We start from the raw sequence: 9972 nt of genomic DNA, 5'->3' as shown, positions 1-9972 counted from the left end.
AAGGTAAGAATTGGAATTGAGAACAACTTGTTGTGAAAGGTACATGAACAATTTCAATTAAAACTCATTCAGGTATAAATTAATTTTTGATATCTTATATGTTCCTAAGATTACCTAGAATTTGTTAAGTGTTGCTCAATTGTTAGAGAAAGGTTATAAGGTCTCCTTTGAAAATAAAGTATGTGTGATAAAAAAATGCTAACAACATAGAGGTATTCAAAGTCTACATGAAAGACAAGAGATTTGCGCTGGATTTTATGAAGGAGGAATGTGTTACAAATAAAGTGAGTATGGAAGAAGGATCAAAATCAGAAGATAAATATCTCTGGAAGAAAGTAGATGTCCAAGTGAAGAAAGTAGATGGAGGTTCACATTTTAATATTCACAAAAGGTCTAATGTCACTCCAATGAAATCCACACTAGACAAAGAAAAAGAAGATGATGCTGATATAAGAAGAAATATGAAGGATGATGCCAAATTGAAGAAAGATGTGGTGTCATGGAAGAAAGAGAAAAACAAATATTACAAGCACAAAAAGAGGAGAAAATCAAGCATCAAAAGATGGAGAAAAGATGGAGAATCAAATTTGAACATAAAAAATTTAAATAAACAAATATTAAGCAAGGAGGAATATTGAGAATATTACTTAATATCTTTTTTATTTAAATTAGTTTTTAGAAAATATTTAAGTTTTAGAGATATGTTTCAATTTTAGAAATTAGCTATTATTTTAGATTAGGAATGAGATATTCTAAATATTTTATACTTGATATTTGTTATATTTTGCTCTTATATATAAGGTATCAATAAAATACAAAAACATGTTTCTCCGTATAACATATCACATATATCTCTCCCATCTCTCTCATATTTTCAAAAACCCTAAAATTCCTAACATATGTAATATGTTATACGGAAGAACATATTTTGTATTTTATTGATATACCCTATATATAAAGCAAAATATAAATAGGATATCAAGTATAAAATATTTACAATATCTCACTCTTAATATAAAATAATAGTTAATTTCTAAAACTAAAATATTTCCTAGAAACTAATTTAAATAAAAAAGATATTAAGTAATATTTTCAACATTCCTCCTTACTTATATATGTTTATTTAAATTTTATATCTTCATATTTGATTTTAATTATCCATCTTTTGGTGTTTGTTTTCTTCTCTTTTTGTGCTTGCAATTATTGTTTTTCTCTTTCTTCCATGGCATTACATCTTTCTTCAATTTGATATTCTTCTTTGTGTTTCTTCTTCTATCAGCATCATCTTCTATGTCAATTGTGGATTTCATGGTAGTGACATTGGACCTTTTATGAATATTAGAATGTGGACCTCCATCTATTTTCTTCACTTGGACATCTACTTTCTTTCAGAGATATTTATTTTCTTCTGATTTTGATCTTTCTTTCATACTTACTTTATTTGTGGCACATTCCTCCTTCATCAAATCCAACGCAAATCTTTTATCTTTCATGTGGACTTTGAATACTTCGAGGTTGTTAGCATCTTTGATCACACATATATTTATTTTCAAAGGAGATCTTATAACTTTTCTCCAACATTTGAACAATACTTGATAGATTTTGAGTAATCTTATGAACGTATAAGACATAAAAAATTAATCTTAGGAACATATAAGACATTAATAGTAAGTGACCTGAGTAATATTAAAAGGCTGAAAATTGTCTAAACTTTAGTAATTATTAAAACTTATCATTTCCTAAGTTGCAGAATGGAGAAATACGTCACATGAACTATTCATAAAATTTGAATGATAAAACTATTAACATAAAAAAAATTCTTTTTTCACTTAAATGGAAATTAAAATTTATTTATATTATTTACTTTAAGAGATAAATAATTTTAAGCAAATATTAAAACTTAAGTTTCATTATATGTGACTAATGACATTCACCCATGATAAACAAATATTTGGTTGAAAATAATTTTTCCATTATATTATATAGATCAATTGAGAAGTAAAGTAATCTCACCCAAGTTGTCTAGTGATAAGATTGAGGCAAGCCTGTTAAGACAAGTAAGAAAAAATTGAATGTTTATACAGGCTTCTTTCATATGGACTTTTAAACAAATTCTAAGGTAAATAAAAGAAAGCAAATGAAATAAACATTTAAAAAGTTAAAATTAATTCATAAAAAATAAAACATTTCTAAGTTTTTATTTTTATTTTTTATTTTTTAATTTAGAATTTACTATATTTTTTATCTTTATTTTTATTTTTTTTTTAACTTTTTATGAATTTTCTTTTATCCAAATATACCTTCTTCTACCTTTTTAATGGCATTTTATAAACAGAACCACAAAGTTCTAAATAAAAAAGGCCTGATAAAATTAGATTCTATGACATTAGAAGATACCTTGGGCCGAAAAAGCTATGACAAATTAAGTTTTTCTTTTCAACTGTTTGTCTTTTGTCAATGGAATATCATCATTATATATGTTGCAACCCTGACGACTCCTGATAACATAGATAAGAATACGAATATCAATTAACAGTTTACTAAAATGGGTTTAATTTTGTGGCCACTGAAATATTTAATTAATCTAAATGATAGATACGATTGAACAATAGAGTAAACATCATATTTACTTTAGAAACTTGGAAATTAAAATGAATATCTCCTTAAAATTTTGAACTAATTTGATCTCCTCTTTAGTAATATGTAAATTTAATTATTTTAATCAACTTTTTTAAATTTATTTTACATTTTAAATATTTTTTAAATTCGATTTTTAATTAATATTAAAGTGAAAAATGTATCAAATAATATAAACAACTCAAATGTTATCATAAAATGTGTTTGAAATGTTAAATAAATTAAACTAAATTTGATTGAAAGTATTAAATCTACACATTTGTAGAATTGAAGGATTAAATTTAGTCAAAATTTGAAAGATGGACTAATATTTAAATGAAACTCTATTAGTATTGCATAATATATTTAATAACTGTGCCACTTTTATAAAATTGATTAACTAAACCTATTAAGCAAATAATTAAGATTAGTTCGAATATATTATAATCCTATATTAAATCATTGTTTATTTAATTGCATATTATAAACTAAATTACACAAAGTCGAATAAAAACTCTCTTTACCTTTAATATATATATATATATATATATATATATATATATATATATATATATATATATATATATATATATATATATATATATATATATATATATATATATATAATCAAAGCAATTCAAACTCTTTTGTTCTTCTAAGCACGCGTTGAAAAGAATAATTGATAAATGTCAATAAGTGTTTTTGTTTTGTACGTTGTAGTGTTTTTTTTTTGTCTTGTCCATGAGTTTTTTTTCTTTTTCATTGATGTAGATTATCTAGAAGCTTAAACGAAGGTTACAAAATTTGAATGATCAATGCAAATCAGAGAAACGAAAAAAAATAAGGAGCATCCTTTATTCAAATACACATGCAATTCCAGTTTGTGGATATATGTTAGTGGGATTGTTACAAGATATGAATTGTAATGTAAATATAGTCTTGGATGAGGTTGTTGTTCTCACAAGTATATTTTTGAAAGACTCATATATATAGAGCAGAAGAGTTATATTATTATTTTTTTATTTTTTTATATATATTACTTTGTGCATTGTCTGGCAACCAAATTATCTTTATTTTATTTTTTTTCTATTATGAAAAAAATACAACTAATCAAAATATGTCTTTATTAATCATTTCATAGTATCAATATATAAATCGACAAAGAATTCAAGAAAGGATTGGTTCACTCTTTAAGAACTACATTCAGTCTATTTTGCATCTTCGGCAAATAGTTCCACTAATCAACAAAACATTACAAGATACAAAATATTCTCAACACAATATCACATTCATACTTTTTGAATCCTAGAAGAAGCTAAGTCTATGCAAAACCCTATTGCATAACTCTGGAACCTACCAAAAAAGCAAGAAATTACGAGACAAGGTTAAAGAACAAAACAACCAGAGCAATGATTTGCTTAGAACTCCCACAAGTTCTTAGACGAAGACCATACTTATCCTCAAGAATGTTTGATCTTGGTAGCATCTCAATATCACACACATTTTTAGCTCACTTACATATTAAAACTTTTTTTCCAAAAAAGTTAAGTTCTTCATGCACTGAATGATTGATATATAAATATATTCTCTAATACATTCAACCGATTTGATATAACAAACAATAAATAGATTTCACTTAATTAGTGAAATCAATTGATTGACAGTTATATTAATAAGTTAAGGGTTAAATATGTTTTTGGTCTCTCAAGTTTTAATGAAATTTGGAATTAGTCATTCTTCGAAATTTTATACCAATTTAGTCCTTCATCTTTAAAAATGCATGAATTTAGTCCTTTTAACCAAATTTTGTTAAGTTTATCTGACGTTTCAAGTACATTTCATGATAATATTTGAATTGTTTATACCGTTTGACACATTTTTGCTTCAATGTTAACTCAAATATTATCATAAAATGTGTTTAAAATGTCAAATAAACTTAATAAAAATTGGTAAGAAGGACTAAATTCACGCATTTATAAAGATGAAGGACTAAATTGGTATAAAGTTTCGAAGAGGGACTAATTCCAAAATTCACTGAAACTTGAGGGACCAAAAACATATTTAACCCATAAGTTAAAATGCTCATAGTATATATCCTAGAAACTAAGAACATTTAGCTCGTTAAAATGTTTTAACAAACTAAATATATTATTGAGATTTGGAAGATTGTAAATACATATTATATGTTTATGCAATGATCTATTACTTAATATCTAACTTGTAATAGTTTAATTAGTAGTATAAATCTACTAAATTTGGGATATTACTAGTGCAGAATTGCATTTTTACCTCGCCTTATAGGTCTCGGTTGGCAAGGAACCGAAGCATATAATGGCGCGGTGGCATTTTTGCAATTCCAAGCAACTTTTAAGCCTCAGTTCAAGCAAAACCCGAAGCCAAAAAGTGTTATAGCTGTTACGTCTTTGACCTCGGGTGACACTGAACCGGGGCCAAATAGGGCTATATGCCTCGGTTATTAATTGAACTGAGGCCATATAGTTTAATTAGGGCACAAAACAACGAACCCTTTTCCTTCTTCCTCGCACGTGCTGCATCTCCTCCATCTCTCTCTCTCTCTACAATTGTTCCGGCGACACCACCACGCGAGCCCCCTTCTTCTTCCACCAACGTTGTGCTGCCACCGTTGCGTCTCGCCTCCGACCAGTCGTTGCTCCGATTGGACAATGTCTCTCTCTCTCTCTCTCTCTGCAATTGTTCTGGCGACCCTCCACCACCTCCGATAGGACATGTATTTGGATTGTAAATGATTTGTAATTGTCTTTTAAATGAATTTGAATTGTGGATGTGTTATAAAATATATTGTTTTGGTATGTGCTGGGTGCTGAAGAAAATTTGTAGGTTTAAATGTAGGAATAACACCAAAACAAAAATTGTATTAAAACAAAAACACTATATTAGGCCTCGGTTCTTACCAGAACCGAGGCAAAAAGCCTACATATGGCCTTGGGTCAAACCAAAACCGAGGCCAAAAGATGATCGAATTTTTAAAATTAATGGCACATATGGCCTCGCCTCAGGTCAAGCCAAAATCGAGGCCAAAAGATGATCGAATTTTTTAACAAATTAAAAATTAATGGCACATATGGCTTTAGGTAGACTTGAACCGAAGCATAAGGGTGCTCTATGGCTTCGGTTCATAACCGAGGCCAAAAGCGTTCCCCTTTTGGCCTCGTCCCAATATGCTTCGATCTGGGAATCGGTACAGAATATTGAAAACAACCGCTGTCAAAGCCCCTTCATGCAATGGTGTATGTTATATTAAAAGTATCTAATATTATGGTTATAAAGACTTTTGTTGATAAAAAAGTTAAAATTTAAATAAAAATATTGTATAAATGTATTCATTATTCTTTTATATTATATTTATATGAGATACATAAAAAAGAACTTCACATATAAATTGTAATTAAGCTTAATTACTAATTTGATCTTAATTTAGAGATGACAAAATTGAATCGTTTAAAAAAAATGAATAAATTGAATAAAAAATAATAAGGGGGACCAAATTAAACATTTTAAAAAAATTGAAGGACTAAATTGAACCAAAAATAATAATAAGAGGACCAAAATAAACTAAAGTAACAAATTAAAGGACTAAATCACTAATTAAGTCTAAATATAAGGAATAATTATTTTTTATCTATAAATTAGTTATTATTCATAATTTTCTTGTGGTGATATTATGTTATATTACATTAGGAAAATTATATTTTGTTATATATATTGGTTTAGGATTTAGGGTTCAGAGTTTAGTAATTTAATCTGTTGTGATTGAATTAGATATCAATTTAGTGATCGAAATTATTTATCAATTTAATAACCAATTTCAGTCATTGATTTAGTGATCTGATTTGAGTAATGATATACTTGGTCATTAAATCACTCTCTAAATTGAGAAAAAAAAAATAATCGTTCATTCGATCACTAATAAGAACAATATGTTATTGATTTTTTATGTTACTGATTTTTTGTGATTGAAAATTTGTTCGCCAAGTTGGTTACTAATTTAGAAACTAGAGGTGTCAATTTGGCCCCTAGCCCATGGGCCAGCCCTGGCCCACTCTTCATAAAGCCCCTTTTTAGGGGGCCCCCAAATGAGGGGGCAAAAAAAAAGCCCCAGCCCCCAAAGCCCCCTCTCTAGTGGGTTAGGGCTAGGGCTAAGGTGGGTTAGCCCCCCCCCCAAATAATACTACATTAAGCTAAAGTCAAAGATCAAGTTGAGCGACCCGGATGGGCCCGATGACCCGGATGAGCCCGATGACAAGGACGTGCTCGACGACCAGGATGGGCCTGACAACCCAGACAGGCCAGACAACCCGGACGGGCCAGACAACCCGAACGGGCCCAACGAGCCGGATGGGACCGATGACCAAGACGGGTCCTACGACCCAAACGGACTCGACGACCCGGACGGGCTCAACAACAAGGACGTGCCCAACGATCCGAACGGGCTTGACGAGCCCGACGACCCGAACAAGCCCTACGACCCATACGGGCCCAATGATCAAGACAAGACCAATGACTCGAACGGGCCCGACGACCCGGATGGCCCCGACGACCCGGATGAGCGTGATGACCAGGATGAGCCTGATGACAAGGACGTGCCTGACGACCCGAACGGGCCCAAAGACCTGGATGGGCCCGATGACCTGGACGGGACCGACGACCTAGACGGTCCCAATGGGCCCAATGGGCCCAATGACACGGACAAGCTCGATGACCCAGACAGACCCAATGATTTGAACGGGCCCAACGACCCAAACGAGCCCGATGACCCAAACGGGCCCAATGACCCAAACAGGCCCAATGACCCGGATGAGCCCGATGATACAGATAGACCCAACAACCCGTACGGGCCCGATGACCGAAACAGGTCCGACGACCCAAACATACCCAACGACCCAAATGGCCACGATGATCTAGATAGGCCCAATGACCAGAACGAGTCCGATGACCCGGCCCGTCCGACGATACGGACGAGCCTATTCGGGTCATTGGACAATTCTGGATCATTAGGCCCGTCCATATCGTCGTACTCGTTCGTGTCGTTGGGCCTGTTTGGATCATCGGGCATGTCCGGGTCGTCGGGCATGTCCGAGTCGTCAAGCCCGTTTGGATCATTGGGCCCGTTTGGATCGTTGGGCCCATCTGGGTCGTAGGGCTCGTCCGGGTCATCGGGGTCGTCCGTGTCGTCGAGTTTGTCTGGGTCGTCGAGCTTGTTTGTGTCGTAAGGCTTGCCCAGGTCATTGGGCCTGTTCTGGTTGTCAGGCTAGTCCGGGTTGTCGGGCCGTTCGCATCGTTGGGCCTGTCTGGGTCGTCGGGCCCGTCTAGGTCGTAGGGTTCGTCTAGGTCGTCAGACTCGTCCGGGTCATCGAGTCTGAGGCGTGTACGGGTTGTCGGGCTCGTTCGGGTCGTCGGTCCTGTTCAGGTCGTCAGGCCCATCTGGGTCATCGAGTCCGTTCGGGTCATCGGGCCCGTCCATGTCGTCGGGCCTGTCCGTGTTGTCGGGTTTATCCTGGTTGTCAGGCCCATCTAGGTCGTCCGGGTTGTCCGGCTCGTCTGCATCGTCCCGGTCGTCGGGCTCGTTCGGGTCGTTGCCTGTTTGGATCATCAGGCCCATTCGAGTCGTCGTTCTTGTCGAGGTCTTCGGGTAGGTCCAAGTCGTTCGATCTATTCGGGTCGTCGTGCTTATCCGGTTCGTTGGGCTTGTCCCACAGATAGTAATATATTTTAAAAAATAATATATTTTTCATGTGGAAGATGAAAGCCCATGGTTGGCCCTGGCCCACAGGGCTTTTGTAGGTTTTTGGCCCTGTGGGCTTCTTTGTTGGGGGCTTTTTTTTCAATGTGGGCTTTTTTTGCCCTAGCCCACATGGGTCAGGGCCAAGCCCCGTGGGCTGGGCCAAATTGACATCTCTAGTACCGCATGTGAACAAACATCTTGTTTGTGATCAACCATTGTGACATTGTGAGAATATGTAAAATAACATGCATATACATAACCCATTGGTCTGAATCTGAATCATTTGATGAAATAAGCTCATATTCGTAGTACCCTTAAAGTAACGAAGTAAATGTTTTACTCCAAACCATTTTCTTCTTGTAGTTGAAGAACTATATCTTGCTTAGCAAATTTATAGCAAATGCAATATTAGATCGAGTATAATTAGCAAGATACATTAGTGTTTCTATGACACTAAGATATGGTGCTTCTAGACCAAGAAGATCTTCATCATTTTCTTGAGGTCTAAGAAGAGTCTTTATCAACATCTAACGACCTCACAACTATTGAAGTGCATAATAGACATGACTTGTCCATTTAGAACATTTTAAGCACCTTAATTAAATAAGCCTCTTGACGTATAAAAACACATTTATTTAAATACTCAATTTCTAATTTCAAATAAGACTTTGCCCTTCAAAGATCATTCATCTTAAATTATTTCTTTGAGTAATCAATTATCTTTGTAAGCTCATTAGGAGTTCCAACGATGTTTATGTCATCTACATAAACAATAATTATGGAAAATTCATTTTTGGATCTTTTCATATAAATACAATAACAAATAGGATAATTTCTATATCTTCTTTTAATAAGTACTCAATAAGACGGTTATGTCACACTCGTCCTGATTGCTTTAATCAATAAAAGAGCATGTTCAATTTTATTGAATAACCCTCTTTAGAATTTGTCTTGTTGGACAAATAAAATCCTTCAAGAATTTTCATATAAATAAGATTCTCAAAATAACCATACGAATAAGTTGTAACATCATGCATTAGATGTAAATGCAAACCTTGTTGTGCAACTAGGATAATCGAATATTGCAAAGTTGTTGCATCCAATACTAGTGAATATGTTTTTTCACAAATCAATACAAGGTTTTGTGAACAACCTTGAGCAATCAATTGTGCTTTGTATTTAACAATTTCATCATTCTTAATTTGTTTTTTGTGCAAAAATCCATATGTACCCAACGGGTTTCCCAACTTTAGGTGTGTGAACTATACGTCCAAAAACCTTTCGTTTAGCAAGCAAGTATAATTATTTGTTTTGCATATTTTCATTTTGGCCAATCTTTTCTTTGCCGACAATCTTCAATGATCATTGCTTATTGATCCTCATTGTCATTCATAGCATTCATCACTATATTATAAGTAAAAGTTTTGTCAATGTTAACTTCATTTTGGTTCCATATTATATGATTCATGACATAATTTATTGAGATCTCATCATTTTGAACAATTTCAGGTACCTGAGGTTCTTCTAGAACCGAATCATTAATTATATGAAATGAATCTTTTGGGATTTTCACCTTTTCGAGTAGGTCATCT

This window comes from Vigna unguiculata, chromosome 4 (assembly GCF_004118075.2).
Source record: "Vigna unguiculata cultivar IT97K-499-35 chromosome 4, ASM411807v1, whole genome shotgun sequence".
Lineage (NCBI taxonomy): Eukaryota > Viridiplantae > Streptophyta > Magnoliopsida > Fabales > Fabaceae > Vigna > Vigna unguiculata.
This window is presented reverse-complemented; position numbering follows the sequence as displayed.